General features: G+C 38.1%; 1 protein-coding gene across 2 annotated transcripts in view; it reads right to left on the bottom strand.

Moving 5' to 3' along the window:
* The window catches only part of CALN1 (calneuron 1), a 583,103-nt gene that overhangs the window by 261,787 nt on the left and 300,752 nt on the right, over positions 1–20,564 (bottom strand). The gene's annotated exons all lie outside the window — the stretch shown is intronic.

Raw genomic sequence — 20,564 nt, 5'->3', positions numbered from 1 at the left:
TGAGGAAAAGGTGTGTAAAGGAAGGAAGAATATTTATCATTTGCCAGTTGTACTAAGTATTTGCCCTTTCTGAGGCTTCGACGAATGAGGGATGGGGTACTAGAAAAGCATATATTTAGCAAAATTTTAGTTAAATGTTTGTTTTCAGAAGTCACCATGAGAAATGATTATTTTTGCTGGTAGCCTCATAAAGTGATTTCCCTTCCCTATCTGAGAAGGGAACTGGGGTTAAACAAAAATACATGGGACAGGCTACCTGCACTCTGTGTCCGTCAGGGAAAACTGTAGCAAACATTTGTATCACAAGCAGAAAGTTCCAATTTGGGTCCATGTGGGTAGCTTTTGTCATAGGTAAGGTCTAAGAGACTTCCAAGCTGTCCTAGCCACAGATAAGCAGTGTCTGACTTACCCTTCTGATTCCTAATTAAAATGCCCTGAAAAATCCATAAAAACACAAAAACTGGCAACAGTGACTTATTCTGAGGGCAAGTGGAACCCAGAACCCAATCCATGGACTACCAAGCAGCCATGCTGCCCAGAGATGCTCTGGGTAAGAAAACTTCAATGGCTGCAATGAAGGAAACAGCCTCCCCTGCGCTGCTAATAAATTCTATGTGGAAATCATCATCCACATATTTCTGGCAATTTACTTAATTTCTGTGTGCTTCCATTATCATCTGGAAAATAAGAAAAATGAAGAACCTTGTTCGTAAGGTTGTTATGAGGACTAAATGAGAGAAGATGGGTAAATGAGTTTTCCCCACTAGGATGTAAGTTTTACACAGGATGGGATTTGGTTTGTTTGTGTCACTCACAGATATGTGCCAAGTGCCTGTAACAGTATAGGGTGCACAGAGAGAGCTCAATAAATGTTTGTGGAAATAACTAATTAGTTATTAACTCTGAAGTGGGGTGCAGAGGGTGTGAGGAGAGTAACAGGGAAAGTCATGAGTGTACAGTGTCCTGGGGCACTTGGCACAGGAGAGGTGTCAGCAGAGGGGTGAATAAGTATCTACAGGACCGTTTAAGCTAGAGACGCCTGGGAGCAGGCAGGTATCACACATGTTGACTTCCCTGATTTGGACAAAGAGTGAAGATGACCACTGAAAGCAACAAGGCACTCTGGATGAGTTATGTCTAGTCCAGGGAAGTGAGGAGGGCCACGCTTAGGACCTTAGACAACATCAGTGTGGGCTAAGAGCAATCCACACAGCCTCTCTTTGGGCAAATGGTCAGATCAGGCCTAGTCATTAGTTTCTTACTCAAGGACTAATGTATGGCAGTGGTAGTTATATCTGTAGGGTATATGAAAATATTTTGCTATAGAGAAAACGATCTTTAAGAACAGCATACCTTCCAAACAAATTTTATTATAGAAACTATTAAGAAATGTTTAGAAAGAATATACTTCATGTTCCCAGAAACTCGTACAAAACATGGGCCATGAAAGACAAGTAGAAAGAAACTAGGGGAACTGCACTTATGATTGGAATGTAGACAATCATAGAGACCCTCTCCTCCACCAACTGAGAACAGGTGGGATGGGATGAATCACAAAATCATAGTTTCTTTGTTATTTCATCAAAGAGTTGAATAATCAAAGAAATCAAAGAAAATCAAAGAAATCAAAGAACTAAATTCCAGAAAGTGATAAGATATTCCTAGGAGAGACGGACATCAGCTTTCATTCATGGTCAGTGAGGAATCAACCTAACTTTTAGCAAATTTGTAAGAACTGCATGTGGGCTCCTGTGACAGATTCGAATACTGAGGAGCCCAGGGGCAGAGCACTCTAGTCCACCCTTTGTCCAATGGACCTTAACTGAGTGACTGCAGTAAGTAGGATGAAGGCTGGGGGCAGCTCATGAGATCTGAGAGAAATCCCTCTAAAGCCCACCAGGCTTCATGGAGTATCTGCACCTGCGCTCCAAGGACCAGGAACAGGTGGCAGAATGAAGCAAGAGCTCCTGAACACTCAGATACCAGAGTGGAACTGGATAGCAAAGGCAATTCCTCAGTGACCAAAGAGCTGGCATGCCTCAGAAAATGTGGCAGCTCAGCCATGAAGCATAACGAGAGCTGCAGGGTCTCATCAGTGCTCAGATCACAGGCCTGGCGATTAGAAAGTCCCGGCACCTCCTCTAAATCTGTGAGGTCACTTTGAACCAAATATGAGGAACGCTGCAACAAAGCCGCTGCCCAGCTCAAACAGAAGTCAGATCGCCTATAACCCTGACACTAGCGCCTGACAGACGGAGGGTCGTGCCGTTCTCTAGGGGTAAATTTTGTTTATTTCAGTCTTACAGGTTTTTTTTACACGCACTATATGGCATTCAATAAAAATTATGAGAAAAAGCAAGAAAGTATGACTGATGGTCCAGAGAAGAAAATTTAACAGAAGCAGGTTTGTGAGATCGCCCAGGTGTTTCAAAGATCAGACTTAAAAATAATTACAATAAACATGTTAAAAGAACTAATGGTAAAGATAGAAAATATGTGAACAAATGGGGAATTTCAGCAAAGACATGGGAAAATGACAAAATAAACAAATGAAAATGCTAGAAATAGAAAAAAAATACAACACAGAAGTGAAGAACTCATTACATACTTAAATACAACCTGGACACAGCAAATAAAAGGATTTCTCAATATAAAATATCTATCAAAACAGACAAAAAAGGGGGAGTGGAAAAATAGAAAAACAGAACACAGCACTGAAGATCTGAGGAACAATATCAAATGGCCTAACAAGTGTGTAATTGGAGTGCCAGAAGAAGAAAAGACAAGGAATAACAAAAGAGAAATATCCCAATACATAATGGTTGTGAATTTACCAAAAATAATGAAAGAAATCAACCAATAGATACAAGCTTGACATAACGAGCGCAAAGAAAACCATACCTAGGAATAGCACAAATTGCCAAAAACATGCAAAACTCTTAAATACAGACAACAGAGAAGACACACTCGATAATAAAAGGTAGTAACATTAAAAATAATTGTGATGTCTCCTCAGAAACCATGGTGGCCTGAAGATAGTAAATTTTCTTCAAAGTACCCCCCCCAAAAAAAACCCCAAAATCCTGTTAACTTAGAATCTTCCATATTTTACATGTCCTTCAAAATGAAGACAAAATAAAGACATTTCCTTCAAACAGATACTTGTATGCCAATGCTCATTCCACCATTATTCAAAAGGTAGAAACAACCCTTTAGCAGATGAATGGATGAACAAAATGTGATATATCCATGCCACGGAATATTATTCATCCATTTAAAAAGTTGAAGTTCTGATATATGCTACAACATGGATAACCTTCAAAACAGTATGCTAAATCAAAGAAGTCGACCACAGAAGGAAAAATATTGTATGGTTCTACATATATGAAATATCTAGAATAGATAAGTTCATAGAGACAGTAGATTAGAGGTTACCAGTTGGGGTAATGGGGTAATGATGAGTTATTGTTTAATGGTTATAGAATTTTTGTTTGGGATGATGGAAATGTTTTAGAAATAGATAGTGGTGATGATGCATGACATTGTGAACATACTTAATACCACTGGATTGTACACCCAAAAATGCCTAAAATGGCAAATTTTATGTTATAGATTTTATCACAATAAAAAGTTCAAAAATTAACAGTAAGACATTTTTCTGTCAGTCCAAAGCTGAGATTATTCCTCTCCAGTAGAAGTGCAGTAAAAGAAATGCCAAAAGAATACCATTAGGATGAAATCAGATGAAAGCTCGATATGCAAGAAGAAATAAAGAGCACTAGAAAAGGTAAAATGGCAATACCTACAATGTAGCATATGGACAAGTAAAATATACGATAACATATTTTCATATGTCGTATGATGATTAGACTATTTATGAAGTAGAATAAGATTATTTGAAGAAAAAATGTGATAAGTTAAAGATGCATATTACAACCTCTACAGTAAGCACCAAATACACGTATACAAAGCAATATACATAGTTAATAAGGCAGTAAGAGGGACAAAATACAATACTCAAATATTATCATTTCACCCAAAAGATGGCAAGAAGGAGGAAGAGAAAAACACAGAATAAATAGTTCTAATAAAAAGTATCTATCAATATGATAGAATTAAATTCAATCTTATAAATAATTAAATTAATTGTACATAGACTCTACTTGTAAAAAAGGATCGGCTGACTGGATAAAGGGGAGATCCAATTATTTGCAATTTATAATAAACAGACTTTATAAAGACAGTAACAAGTTGAAAGTAAAACAGTGGAAAATGTAAGACATACACACGCTAAGCAATATAGTTGGTGTGGGTATATCTATATCATAAAAATAGACTTTAAGACAAGGAGTATTATCAGATATTTCAAAATGATAAAAGTATCAATTTATAAAGAAAATATAGTCATTTTAAATGTGCATGACTCTGATATAAAAACTTGCCAAATGGAAAGAAAAGGCAATGGATCAATTATTTTTATGGATATATATTCAAAACCCTAAATAAAAAATAAAACAATAGCAAATCAAACACAACAGGGTGTTGTGAGAAAAATTCATCCTGACTAAAGAAAAATCATTCAAGAACTGTAGGAGTTTCTCAATTTAAGAAAACCCAGTTAAATACATACCATCAACAGGTAAAATAACAAAAACTACAGATTGTCTTAATATGTGATGAAAAGTTACTCAACAGCTTTACAGATTTAAAAGAAAAAGAGGTAAACCACAAATAGGTTACTACCTTACCATGATAACTAATATCCATCTCAAACAGCAATTAATGCTATTTGCAAATTTAAACTCAAACTGGGGACAGTTTCATTAAAATCAGAAAGAAAAAATGTCTGAAATTACCATTATTATTCGATCTAAAAGTTTTACCTACTGAAATAAAGCAGAAATGGAAAATAAGAGGAACTCCACATAGCAAAGACCCAGAAACTTCAGGGAGCCTTTTTTATAGGGATTCCATGCATACCAGGACTATAAGAGGCACTTACTCAGCTTCTTCCATTTTCCTACGTTACTGCCATAATTCCCTCATATCTACCCATCCTTCTCTTGGTGCTGGAAGGGCATCTGGCTGTTGTCCCGCATCCATCTCTGCTGGAGTCTGTTGCCTGCATCAGGCAAGCTGGATCTGCCTTACTCAGAAAATAAGAGGCCTATGGATGAATGATGCCATTCAAAAGTCACCACCAACTGTCTCAGAGCTCAGCCATTGTCGGGCTCTGATTTACCAAAGATTGTCTAAAAGAACGTCTAAGTATTACCTTGTTTTGTACACCTGAAACTAATAAATAAATTAATTAATAAAATAAAAAAATAAAAAATAAATAAAAAAAAAAATAAAATAAAAGCATGTACTTTACATCCTCTACAACACTGAGAAGATGTTATGTCAACCAAATTTGAAAAGTGACAAGGAAAAATTACATGGAGATGAGAAGGTATTGGTATAGAAATAAAATCCAGTGATCAGTAGACTGTTCACTGGAAAACCTCAAAGTAGTGAAATATATATACATATGTGGAAAATACAGAAGACTGAAGGAAAAGATGAAGAAAGGAAAGATATGAGGGAAAGATGTGGAGACCTTAGCCCAGGACCTAACCTGCATATAAGGCTAAAGAGATGGGAATAATATGGAGCAAAAATAGAAAATGGAAAGGGTCACAGAAATGTTTTCTAGGAAAAGAAACCCAGTCTAAAATTTGAGAGTGTAAACTATATTGCAAGGAATGTTACCAATAAGGACAACCATAGCACCAACCATCACTGACGAGGACAACACAGAGAAGGAAATAAACTAGTGAGATGTTCACACTTCACAGATTATGATTAGATACTAAAAAAAAAAAAAAAAAAAAAAAAAAATTAGGTTGTTCACAAAGACTAAAGAGTAGGTTGGTTATGTGCTTCTTCACAATATTAATAAAAATAATGGAGTAGCAATCATAGAATGTTAAAAGTAAAAGGCTGTAACCCAAAATTCTGCACCTAAATCAAATTGTCATTTGCATGTGAGTGTCAAGAGAAAAATATTCTCAGATTTACAACACTCAGAAGATTTAGGGTTGAGGTAAACTTCCTGAAAAGAAGAATGAAAAGAAATTTTGGAAAGTTTATGCCAAAACAAATGTACATTAATTAAAATAAGAAGCAGAAAATGAGTCACCTATTGGCGGGGTGTAGGCACTGAATCCAGTAAAAGGTACAGGCAAAATAAGTGTTTCAAAATATGGTTCTACACCCAATGTGAGATATAGACAATGTATTACAGAACTGTACACCTGAAACCTATGTAACTTTGCTGAAAATTGTCATCCCAATAAACTTAAAAATATATATATATGGTTCTAAAACTGGCAATATTTTTTTAAATTGAAAATAAAAATTGTGAAAAAATGGAGGGAAGGAAGGTTGTTATGTTTATAATAACCACATATTGAACTTAACAAAGATTATAAAAGAGAAAGGGAGAAACATTTAATTTCTCATCTTCAATAAAAGACAGTATTATTATTTATAACTGATGTAAGGAATTAGAGATAAGTTCACAAAAATTTTATGGCTATTACTAGAAGAAGTGATAATAAGATATATAACTTCCAAATCAGGGAGAGAATAATATTTTTTAAACCTACTGTAGTCAAATTAGGAGACAAATTCAGTAGTAAGTACACTTGGAAACCAGCAAAAAACAAAATGCCAAAATTAAGACCTAACTGAAAGTTCTGAAATAAATGATAGATTAACCTTTCCAATAAAAAGGCTCTTAGAATAATTAAAACTAAAGCATAATGCACATATTGTGTAAAAGTTTCACATCTAACAAAATCACACCGAAAGGGCAGGAATGCAGTGCACCATGTTCTTGGAAGAAGCAGAATAATTGTGAATGTTCCCCCATTGACCACATATAACAATAAAAGTTATGCAAACACAGCCAAAAAGGTTATGTGTCAAAAATCAACAGAAAGCAAAAGCATAACTCAAAAGCATTTAATGGACATTTATATTGATAAAGGGGAAAATCCACTATGAGGTCAGACAGAGCATTGAAAATTAAAATAAAAACTATTAGAAGTAAACTGAGGAAGCAATGTAATAGCAGTGGAACACTTCAATACATCACAGTAATTTATCTTGGATAAAATAACCAAAACAACAGGTGGAGGAAATATAGGTAATATGTACATAACTTCTAAGTATGTATAAAATCCTTATACTGTAGGGGCAATACCTTCATAAAAATTCATCTTATTCTTGCTTACAAAAAAAAAATCCTAGCAAATAGGAGGTCATATTTATTTTCAAATATGCAATGAAAATTGAAAATTTAAATGTAAACTAGAAAATTAAAATCCCACTGACTTGAAAATTATAAAGTAATTTCAAAAAAAATGTAGAATAGCAGAGGAAATTTAAAAATTTGATAAAATATTGTAAAGAAAACAATGAAACAAAACTATCAAAATTTGGGAGATATTATTAAGCTCTTCACAGTCACAATTTCTCATCCTTTTTGCCTTAATTATTAAATAATGAGGAATCAAAATAAAATAAGTGATCTACTGAAGTTGCTAGAAATAATAATAAGCAAAAGAGTAAAACAAACAAACAAACAAAACCCAGAAAAACAAACCAAACACAAAAACACCACACAATTAAAACTATGGAAAATGAAGATGAATTGCCACAACATTAAAAGATACATTGATCACTCACTGGTCCATTTAGGCAGATAACAAACTCCAAAGTCCATAGGGAGCAAGGGAGTCCATCAAACGCGAGCTGGTAGGTGTCACACGATAAGGAATGGTGGAGACTGTGGCATTTGCCCTGCCTAGAGAGGATAGTTACTCAACTCCACCAAATTATTGCCGTGAAGGAATACAGATCTAGTTCTGACAAATTCGCCAATATTTTAAGAGGAGAGAGAAATGAATATGTTTAATATGAGATTCTCTGCTTTATAAAATGATGTGTGAGCCAAATAAAGCATGGCTATGAGCTGTATTTGGCTGGTAGGCTGAAACTTCCGATTTATGTAACTTCCGATTTAGACTACTTCAGTTTGAATCAATTTCAATAACATATTTTTCCAGAAAAATCTCCATTTCATGTAGATGTTCAAATATACTTGCACAAAACTGTATCAAGTATTCTTTTAAAAAATCTTCCATATTTTTAATTTCTAGTTTATTTTAATAACTCTCTTTAATTCTTTTTTTTATTAGTTTCAGGCGCACAAGACAAAGTAATATTTAAATGTTTATCATTTATATCCCTCACACTGTGTGAACCCCTCCCCCCATCCACTACCCCTCTGACATCGCACAGAGCCATTACCTTTCCACTGTCTCTATTCCTAATGCTGTACTCTGCTTCTTGTATGTATATACATACATATATATATACACATTTATATATACATATATATAAATGTATACACACACACACACACACACACATATATATATATATATATATATATAAAATTATAGTTGGCATTCATTATTGTTCAGCTTCAGGTGTACAGTGCAGTGATCAGGCATCTACATCATCCCTGAGGTGGTCTACCAAATGGGACACTTGTCCATTGGATACCCTACAAAATCTTTACAACATTACTGATTACATTCCCCAAATTTATTTTCAAATCCCCGTGGCCATCTTGTGGTTACCGACTGTTTTCTAATCCCCTCACCTTCCCCCTTATCTCCATCCCCCCACCCATCTAGCAACCCTCAGTTTTTAATTCTTAAATATGCTACATTTGTCAATGTATTGTTTTTTTTTTTTTTCCTTTTCCAAAGAATCAGCTTGTGGATCTGTTCATTAAATTGAAAGGTTTTTAGTTTTTAATTTTTAAGTTTCCGAGTGGGTGAGATTTTTATTCAAACTTTTGTTATTTCTGGTTTGTTGCATGTAAACAAAAAACTGTCTGTAACAGTTGTCCTTTGGAATTTAATTAAGTTATCTTTGTGGCCGAATGCATAGCAATGTATTGTTTGTGTGTGTGTGTGTAGAAAGTAACATAATAGTTAGACATTTACTCCCTCACAGTGATAACACCCCCAATCTACTACCCTCTGACATCGTATATAGCTGTTCCAATACCATTGACTAAATTCCCTATTCTGTACTTTATCGAAAGAAATCCATAACTCTAATTAAAAAAAATATATGCACCCTATGTTTATTGCAGTGCTATTCACAATAGTGAAGACATGGAAACATAGTTATGTATTGTCAAAGTTCCAGAATCACTTAAAAAGGGTATTCTCCTTATAAGAGTACAAAATTTACATTACACAAACACACACATGCACACATACTCATATGTACACATATTTAATGTCATCAAATTATGCTACTTAGCTTTATCTACATGATCAACTTGAAAATCTCCCATAATGATTGTTTTTCCCCTATTCATAGTATTTCCAAAAGTTTTTCCAGAGATAAAACTTTTGCAATGAATGTGACATTGTAATTTTTTTTTAACTCTAAAATCCTTAAATAATCATTACTGTGTTGTTCACTAAATATTTCCAGTTAATTCCCTTCTGGGCATTGAGTCAGATTCTACTTCCCAATACCCCTTGATATTGTGTACTGGCCTGTGACTTGCTTTAGCCAATGAGATATGAACAGGAGAGACAAAACTTCAATAATCACTATGTGATTCACTCAGACTCTTTCCCTGGCCACAGCTATCATGGAAACACAACACAGAAGCCTCCCTCTGCCAGGACTCCTGAATGAGGATGACAAAGAGGAAATACCCAACCAACCTACAATGTATATACAGCACAAGTAAGAACTTTTATTTTGTGGCATTAAGCTGCTGATATTTGGGAGGAATTATTTATTACTGCAGCATAACTTAGCCTATCCCTACTGAAACAGATTTAAAAAAATTACAATCTGCAAAAGAAAAAAAAATGGATAACCAAATCAACACATAAAAAAACACATCATCTCTATTTGCGGTCAAGTTGGCAGATTGTTTTGTGGCTCATGCCAAGTGGCCCTGGGGAGGGCAAAAGCTACAGCTGAACCTGACCTGTGGGGAGGGGAGCCCTCCCAGAAAGCCCCAGAGCTGGCATACCCAGTAGCCATCTTTGAACCCAGGTGGAGCATCAACTGGCCACCTCCAAGGATGACACACCAAGGAAGATTGGGCAGGCACCAGAGCCCTGCTAAAGTGAATTCTGCTCCTTAGAGTCAGTCCCTGCACAACAGCTCCTCCACTGTAGTCACAGCCAGTCCTCACAACCAATCAGCCCGAGGGTCAATCCCTTCCACTGATGTGCAAACAGCACCAAGGTTCAACTACAAAAAGAGGGCACACACAACACACAAAAGGGACAAGTCTGTAGTACCTGGCTCAGATGAGCAGAGAGACTGCACTACTGGGCCCCACAGGACACCTACTACATAAGGCCGCTCTACTAAGAATAGGAGGCATAGCAGCCCTACCGAATACATAGAAACAAACACAGGGAGACAACAAAAATGGGGAGACAAACAAACATGTCCAAAATGAAAGAACAGAATAAAGCTACAGGAAAAAGAAAAAAAAAAACTAAACAAAATGGAGACAAGCAATCTACCAGATGCAGAGTTCAAAACACTGGTTATAAGTATTCTCAATAATTTCAGGAAGAACTTCAACAAAGAGATGGGAAACATAAAAAATGGAGATAGAAAACATAAAAAAAGAACCAGTCAGAAATAAAGGCTACAATAACTAAAAGGAAGAATACATTAGAGGGAATCAAAAGTAGATTAGATGAAGCAGATGACTACATCAACAATTTGGAAGATAAGGTACCAGAAAATACCCATTCAGAAATGCAAAAAGTAAAATGAATCCAAAATAATGAAGATAGTTTAAGGGGTCTCTGGTATAACATCACGTGTACCAATATTCACATCATAGGGGTAACAGAGGAGAAGAGATAGAGAAAGAATTGAAAACCTATTCGATGAAATAATGATGGAAAACTTCCCTAACCTTGTGAAGGAAATAGATATACATGCCCTGGAAGCACAGAGCGTCCCAAATGAGATAAACCCAAAGACGCCCACACCAAGACACATCATAATTAAAATGCCAGAGGTTAAAGACAAAGAGAAAAATCTTAAAAGCAGCAAGAGAAAAGCAGTTAGTTATGTACAAAGGAGCTCCCATAAGACTGTCAGTTGATTTCTCAACAGAAACTTTGCAGGCCAGAGGGGTTTGGCATGAAATATTCAAAGTGATGAAAATGAAGGATCTACAACCAAGATTACTATACCCAACAAAGCTATCATTTAAAATCGAAGAGTAGATAAAGAGCTTCCCAGAGAAGAAAAAGCTGAAGGAGTTCATCACCACCAAACCAGTATTACAAGAAACGTTAAAAGGATTTCCTTAAGAAAAGGAAGATCAAAAATAGGAATAATAAAATAGCAATAACTACATACTATCAACAATCACTTTAAAGGTAAATGGACTAAATGCTCCAATCAAAAGACATAGGGTGGCTGAATGGAAAAGAAAACAAGGCCCTTAATATATGCTGCCTACAAGAGACTCACTTCTAATTGAAAGACATACACAGACTGAAAGTAAAGGGATAGAAAAAGATATATCACGAAAATGAAAATAAAATAAAAGGTTGTGGTAGCAATACTTATATCAGACAAAATAGACTTTAAAACAAAGGAGAAAAAGAAACCCTCATACATTGCAGGTAGGAATGTAAATTGGTAAAGCTACAATGAAAAATAGTACGAGGTTTCTCAAAAAGTTAAGAATAGAATTACCATATGACTCAGCTCTTCTGCGTATCCACCCCAAAAATCTGAAAACATTTATCTGTAAAGATATATGTACCCATATGTTCATTGAAGCATTTTTCATGGTGGCTAAGACATGGAAACAACCAAAATGTCTTTCAATCAATGACTGGATAAAAAAGATATGGTACAAATACACAATATTACTCTGCCATAAGAAAAGATAAAATACGGCCTTTTGTGACAACATAGATCAATCTCGAGATTATCATGCTCAGCAAAACAAGTCAGACAGAAAAAGTCAAGAACCATATAATTTATGGGGTATAAAACTGAAAACAACAAAGGAACAAGACAAACAAAAAGATAAAAACTCATAGACACACACAGTAGTTCAGTAGTTAACAGGAAGTAAGGCAGGAGGAGGTAGCAAAAGAGGGAAAAGGGGGTCAAATAAAAGGTATTGGAAGGAGAACTGACTTTCGATGGTGAACACACAATGCAATATATAGATGATGTATTATAGAATTGTATACTGGAAACCTACATAATTTTACTAATCAATGTCACTCCGATAAACTAAAAAAGAAAGAAAAGAAACCTGCCAACACCTTGATCTTAGATTTCCAAACTCTAGGACTGTGAGAAAATAAATTTGTTTGTTAAGTCAAAAAAATAAAATAAAAAAATAAAATAAAAGCTATAACAAGTGTCAAAGAAGTACTGAGCAATCCCACTTCTGTGTAGTTATCTAAACAAACCCAAGTGCTACTTGGAGGGGACGTGTGCATCCATCTCTTCATTGCATCATTGTTGACAACGGCCAAGATGTGGAGGAAACCTGGTGCCCATTGATAGAAGAATGGATAAAGGGGAGGTGGTGCATATGCACAACAGAGTACTGCTCGGTCATGGAAGGGAATGGGCTCTTGCCATCTGCAGCAGCATGGATGGACCTGGAGGGTATTGTGCTGAGTGGAGTGTCAAACAAAGAAAGACAGATGCAATGTGATAGGAAACATAAAAATGGAGCTAGAATGTCCCCATTTTGCTTATATGTGGAATCTAAAGAACTAACAAGAGGAACAGAAACAAACTCATAGATACAGAGAACATTCTGCTGATCGCTGGATAGGAAGGGGATTGAGGGTGTGGGTGAAAAGGGGAAATGATTAAGAAGTACAGATTATTTGTTGCAAAGTAGTCATGGGGATGTAAAGTACAGCATAAGGAATAGTCAATAATATTGTAATAACTCATAGAGTGTCAGGTGGGTACTAGATTTATTGGGGTGCTAGACGGGAGGAGCTTGGGGGGCAGGGTGAAAAGTTGAAGGGATTGAGAAGTACAAATTGGTAGTTACAAAATAGTCATGGGGATGTAAAGCATCGGGAACATAGTCAAGAAAAAGTCTTGGGACCTTATTACTTGCCTATCCTTTTTTATGTTGCATGTATATTACATTTATTAAAGGCTATATAAACAAAAAATAAAAACAACATAAATGCATCATCTCACTTATTAGTTAAAATAAGTTCCGACTTTTCACCAATCATATTAGTCATGATTTGTTGAATAATACTCAATACTGGTCAGGATGTTCTGATATGGGCATTCTCATATATTCCTTTTAGTAAACCTTGCCTGAGAGAAATGTTATTTATGTATGAAGGATTTTAGCAGGTTCTTATCATTCACATAATACTCTTGCTTATAGGAATCCAGCATGGTCTCTGTTTTCATGATGATACAATATGTGGTACCACGAAGAAACAAACTTCCTAAGTGGGATTCTGACATTGGTTTGCTTATCTATGATCTTAAATGAAGTGCTGACATTCTTGCTCCTGAAAAATGGGATAATGGTGTCTATGTTATGCACTGGCATCATAATTAATTAAATGCCACCTCTGGGGTCATGGAATAAAATAATTATTAAAAGCAAGGCTTTGGAAAACCCATGTAGCTTCTGTGTACAACCTTGATGGTCGCAATGGTGACTCCAAGCACTGTGGGTGGGATGGCTGCTTCTGAATACCCTTGAAAGGAAACAAAAACAAGCTCAAGCTCAAGCTCAGGCATTGACATGTCTTACCTCTCAGCTTCGGTCACATATAAATAGAGTGCTTCTAGGATGGCCCCAAAATAATCACCTGCTTCTTACAAAGTCAAAGAAGACCTCAAATTTAATTGTGGGGTCTTTAGAATTAAAATATAAGTTGGAATCACCTCATCAAGTCTCATGTAAAATTTAGGGCACTGAGTGGAAAGGAGTGGGATCTGAGACTGGGGGTGGGGACCTCCAGGTCCCCAGAAAACTGAATGCCCAAGTCTCCCTGATGTCCCCTCTGATGTCTCCCTGAGGTCAGACAAAACTAGCTTGAAGACCTCGCAGATACCTGTAATAAGCACAGCTGAGGCAGCTGCCTTGAAAGGAGATGTCTATTTTCAAAATCCACTCCTACCATGTTTAACTGCCTCTAAACCCACAACTAGAATCAGACTGGCACATCTCAGGAGGGGAAATTTCAAGTCTGATATGGGAGAACACAGAGTTGCAAGATGTAGCTAATTGATATCAGTGTTAACCTGGGGGACAGATTTAGCAATGGATTCCAGGAAGTTAAAACAGCGAGATAGAATATAATATTAGCTAAGGATGGTCTTATTGAAATGGGTGCACATACCAGAAATTCTGTGTTTATTATGTTGGCTTGTGTAACTGGAAGTGGCTCAGTTTGGTCTTCAGCTGAAATTTGGATTCAATGTAGCCAACTGTCAATGAGATGAAGATGACAGACCTTTCCTGGCACAATGTAGAGGCAGGAATTGCTTAGGGAGATAGGAATGCTGAAGTGGGTTTGTCACAAACATGCACCACCACTACATATCCAAAGGCGCCTAAGGGACTCTCCCCTTGCTAAAGCAATGAGAAACCTAAAGGCACCATATTCAGTTCACAACTCCACTCTAGGGTCAAGCTGGACTCCTGTAAGGATAACCTGGGGAGTGGCTGGAGTCCTTCGTACAGACAAAGGTGGTAGCAGGAGGCTATCTGGAACAGTGATAGGTAAGCAAAACACTTACATATAGGTTTGAAATATCTAGGTAACATCATGACTCTGGAGTGTGAGTGTATGGGGTGTGTGTGTGCGCGCGCATGCGTGCACGTGTTCTGGTCGGTCACTGCTTCAATGTCCCGTTGTCACCATAAGTGACCTATATCCACTAAAATCACATATATATATATATATATATTATATATATATATATATATATATATATATATATATATATGTGTGTGTGTGTGTCAGATCTTAGATTCATACAGCTCTTACTAGTAGTGTGACCTAGGCAAGTTACTTGAAACCTCTGGACTCCATTGTTCTCATCTATAAAATGAAGGTCATTTTATAGATGAGATAACCACTTACGGCTGTTATGAGGACAAAATAAGTTATAAAATAAAGTGCTTAGAATAGTGCTTGGCCCACAGTGAAGACTCTGTAATGTGTTGGCTAGTATCACTGTTACTGGATGTTATTATTGGGGCACGGCGAGCATTGCGTGTTAGTTAGTATTGTTACCCAGTTGAGACTTACCACGGTAAGATCAAAGTACATTTGGCAATAATTCACTACCACAGAATTACGTTTTTAATCATCATGATCTGATGCCAATCATGCTTCTTCAGAAATGCAAACATTTGGAGAGATATTTTCCTACACTTGACCTTCACCAGCACTTTGGTTCTGTGAATTACTTCCAGTTTGGTCGGCTTGCTTCTCGTTTCTCAAAGTGCCCTAGACTAGCACCTCTCAGGCTTTAATGTGCTTGTGAGACACCTGAGACCCTTGTTAAAATGCAGACTCTGAATCAGCAGGTCTGGGGTGGGCCTGAGGTTCAGGATTCTAAGCAAGCTCCCAGGTGCCTGGACCACACAGCTGGAGGAAGGAGGAAGCTGAGGCCTCTACATCTGTGAGCACGGGTGCAAGCCGCTGGCTTTCAGGCAGGGCTGACCAACCACAGACTGCCCACTTCCTCCATCAGATTCCCAAAGGCAAACTCCTTGTCTGCTTCTCAGGCATTTACCGCCTACTCAGACCTTGGTGCTCACACAAAAATTCACAGGCTTGGAGATTTCTCTTTAGCTTTAGATTTTTCTTTTAACCAAAGGTGCCCCAGGTATGTCAGTGCACATATTGCTGTCCATGACCTGACAAACTGTTGAAAGATGCAGGCTCCTGGGCCCCATCCTGGAAATTCTGGGATTCTGATTCTATTGGCCTAGTTTTTTCGTTTTGTTTTGTTTTGTTTTGGGGGGGGGGTTGTTTTTGTTTTTAGCATGCTCCCTGGGTATTTTCTGATGTGCACTCAAGTTTGGGACCACTTGCTATTGGCTAAAAAGCTCCAACTTCTTCCACCTCACAACAGACCGTTCCACGTCATGCCGTCTGTGGGCAAGTGTCTTCCTTCACACCCAGGAAAGACGTGTGCATTTTAGCTCACCAGCTAGAGCCATGCCACTCCAGAGCCCAAATCAGTATGCTGAGGTGTTTGATGAGGAAACAGAAGTGAGCGCTGCTCAGAATTAAGCATATACTTCTCTGTCTTCTAGATGACAAAAGAAAACAGAAAATCATAATCATATGACTAATCAGCAAAGAACTACACCTTGCAGAAAATGGGTAGTGAGAGAGGAAGACATGGACACACAGGCTAACAGCAAGACACTGCTAACTCCTTCATGCGACTCTGGCCATCATTTTGTTCTTTGTGGCTCAGGGGTGTGTCTCAAAATGAACCCAAAGTAAATCTTGCCAACCATAAAAATAAGCCAGTTTACACATAATGGACACCAGGTAAATCCCTTTTAAATTGAACTAAACTGAATCAAACCCATCAAACTCACTATCTAGGAAGTGGTGAACCTACAAAAAAAAAAAAAAAGACAAAACCAAAAAAACAGAAAACCTACAAACCTGCTAAGAGATAAGAATTCATTTCAAAACCCCAAATTTGTTGGAATTTCACAAGATTCTGTACCTTTGAGGAGAAAAAAGAAAATTAAGGAGGAAGAGAGCAAGGTCTGAATTTGTTTCAAAGAGGGACTTTGTTCTTTAAGTGCCGTAGAGGTAAGGGAAGCTCAGAAGAGGAGAGGAGAGCATTAGGAAACCTGAGCACGGGGATGAAGGCCCACAGACTGCTGAGAACATCTCCTGCTTGATTGTTTCAGGAAACTCTTTGCAAAGCTACCTGGATTCACTCCAGAGGGCCACAGTGGTGTGACCTTAGAAAGCAGTCAAAAATAACACTTGGGTCTTAAAGACACCAACTCCATATTCTCCAGTGAATAATGCGGGAAGCTGAGGAGAGCAGCTAGGACATGGCACTACTATCAAAGATTTAAGCTTTGGAGACAGTTTTTGAATGACTATTTTATCAATTCTTCCAATGACGGTGCATAACTAGTACCATGATGCACTGGAGAGAAGCTGATTCCTGCCATGCAAGGAGTGCCTTGGGACACTGGCTTAAATGCCTACAGGAGACTGACTGAGAGGGTTGCAGGTTTCCAGAAGCTGGGCTAAAGGAGAGATCCTGGCCAAAAGCATCCAGGAAGAATGAATCCTAGTCCCCAAATGGCTTTGCAGCAAGTCACCTCAGTTGCACAGGCTGATAAAAGAGGAGTGGGATGGTAAGCACCCGTGTGTGTAGAACTGAGTTAAAGTTCCAAGAAAGAACCTTTGTAGTAATGGACCAAAGAGGAAGTCCTAGGCATTGGGCAAAAGTATGGATTTTCTGTCTAGTATTTAACTGAGCAGTTCAGCCCATGCCACACACACACACACACACACACACACTCACACATGCACATACTCACACACATGCATATATACACACATGCACACATACACACACACATTCACACACACTCACACATGCGCACACACACACACACACACACAATCAGTTCCAGCACTGAAGGAAAATTGGCCATGGGCCAAGAGAGCACTCCTAGACCCTTCTGCCTGTCTTCCATTCTGTCCTCTAGAGAACCAGCTCCACAGAGACTGGAACTGTCTAGCCCCTGCAGGCTCTGTGTCCAGGAAACCCCACTGAGCTCCCTAATCCAGGGAGGTCACCTCTATGTGCACAGCCAGCAAGGCACCCCACGCCCAAGGAACCAACTAATGAAAGCCTCCTGTGCTGACTTAGGTTGCACATATATACTCAGGCTAATTCTATCTGGGCCTCGAGCTGAAGGTTATGACCTCACTGTCAGGCAAACCAGAGACCCCAGGAGAAGATGGTGTATGGGCCAGACTTGCTCCTACTCACTGCCAGCTGGAGTGGATAGAGGCAGCATTACCTCTCCTGCCACCCCTGGTACTCCGAGTCAGGGTCTGGGGGCCAGGAGGCACAGGTATCTCACAGCTAAGAATCCTAAGTTCTGGCCCAAACACTCCATCTTTTTGGCATTATCCCCATAAACACCTCTGCCATTCCACAAGTTTCACACTAAAGAGAAACTTAATTAGGTAGGGCTAAATCTCCGTGGAGAATTCCCAGTTACAGAAGCTGGGAAGGAAGGATGTAATTAGAACCTGACTTTTTTTTTAATAGAACAGCTCAAAAGATCCCATTAAAAGGACACTGAAAAACGGTCAATCAGCTTCTTTCCAGATCCCAGCACTCCAGAAATTTCGCTTCCTAGTGTCATTTACAAAACACTTCAAGACTCACATTTCAGCCTCAGACTGGAGGTTTTTCGTTTAGCTCTTTACACACTTGGGCATTTAATAGATTGTGCAGGCAATTCCTTTTGCCTACACTGCTGCACTGTTTTCATTTGTTCTGTACTGACTCTTTCATAGGCAACAAAACTTCAAAGAAACTGCACTTCAAAAGTAAGTAAATGTGTTTTTACCTGATGTGGTCACTATGAAATACCTAATGACTGGGGCTTTTGTTAAAGGAACTAATAGATATTCTCTGCAAGATTTGGTTGTAAGCTCTGCCTTGGAGCTCTGGGAGCTGACTATGGTAAGTTGCAAGTCAAGTGGTGAAATTTGAAGTCTCCTAAACTGCATGTGGTGTGAAGTGCTTGCCGAGTCCTGATAAGTCCTTCCAATAACCATCACAGGACATCCCCTGGAACTCCAGGCCTCATGGCACCAGAAGATTTGCCATAACAGGAAAATTCCCCAGGAGCCGAGGTCCGATGAATTACAAAGAGGGAGATTGGATTTTGATGAAGAACTTTCAGTCTCCTAGTATTAACTTCTTCACATTATCTCAGCTTGTTTTTTTATTAAATGTTGCTAATTCCATTTGCTTTTAGTCCATTTGATTAGCTTTTATTATAAGGTTTTGAAAAGAGAATCAAAGCACAAAACCTTCTTAGTTCTTAAACACAGGTATAGGTTAAGATTTTTACTATTTTAGAGAGGAAACTTTTTTCTGGAAATGTATCTCTAAAATGAGGGTGGGAGTAAGTGGAAAAGAGATTTTGCTATATTCTTTGCTCCAGCTTTTCAGACAAAACTCTAAAAATCAAAGCAAGGTGAAATCAAGCCAGCAAAGCCAAGATGATTCACAATAATCAAAGTTGTAAGGACAAGGCTGGGTCTCCTCACACAACTGAATGTCCCTGATATAACATCTCTACCCCAACCAGAGAAGAAATGTCTAAGCGGCACTTGGTGGGTGGTGCTAGGGTTCATCCACCATCCTTACTGGCAGTCTTCCAACAACTCCACAGGATTCTAGGAGAGAGTCCGCTCTTCCAATTAGTCAGCTGGCCAAGCGAATGACTCCCTACAATGGCCTTGGACCAAAAAGACGTGCTGCCCCCCTCCTGCTTTCTTTCACTCAGTTTATACTTCATGTTCTACCAAGAGTCCCAAGGGTCCACCACTCTGGAGCCCTTCTGCCTGGAATCAAGCTGCTTTTCAGTGGGGGTGTTAGAAATCACAATAAGAAGGCTCTTTCCTCCTTCATCCAAGGCAGGATCTAAATGTCAGGAGGGTCACAGCCAGTTTGGGATATACTCTTAGGATTTTAGGCTTTTAGAGTGGGAAAGAACCTTAGAGATTATCCAATACATTTGTTTTTCAGAATTTTTTTAAACACAGTGGAACTCTTTTCCCATGAGATTATATGTAGAAACCCAGTATGTAAAACAGAGAGAAAATAAGCTGTTATATCCATACATGAAATATGATTTGGCCATAAAAAGAGATGAAATGCTGACACACACTACAACTTGGATGAACCTTGAAAACATTATGCTCAGTGAAAGAAGCCAGACACAAAGGACCACGTATTGCATGATTGCATTTGCATGAAATGTCCAAAAGAGGCAAATCCATAAAGATAGAAAGCAGATCAATGGTTGCATAGGGCTGAGGTGGGGATGGAGCGGTTGGGAAGTTACAGCTAAGAGGCGCAAGGGCTTCTTTTTGGAGTGGTGAAAATGTTATAAAATTGTTTCTGGCATTGGTGGCACAAATCTGTGAATATATTAAAGCCATTGAATTATACAGGTTATGGTGTGTGAATTCTATTTCAACAAAGCTGTCTTTTTAAAAAATACATTTAAACAAAAAAACCCAAAACCAACCAAACAAAAAAACTATTCTCACTGCTCTGCCAGCCAGGCCTCCCTCACCTGGCTCCCTCTACTGGCCCCAGAACCACCTCTGCAGGCCCCTAGAGTTGGATGGCATTTTGTTTGAAAAACACTGATCTAGTGCAAGTTT

Source organism: Rhinolophus hipposideros (genome assembly GCF_964194185.1).
Source record: "Rhinolophus hipposideros genome assembly, chromosome: 7".
Lineage (NCBI taxonomy): Eukaryota > Metazoa > Chordata > Mammalia > Chiroptera > Rhinolophidae > Rhinolophus > Rhinolophus hipposideros.
This window is presented reverse-complemented; position numbering and strand designations above follow the sequence as displayed.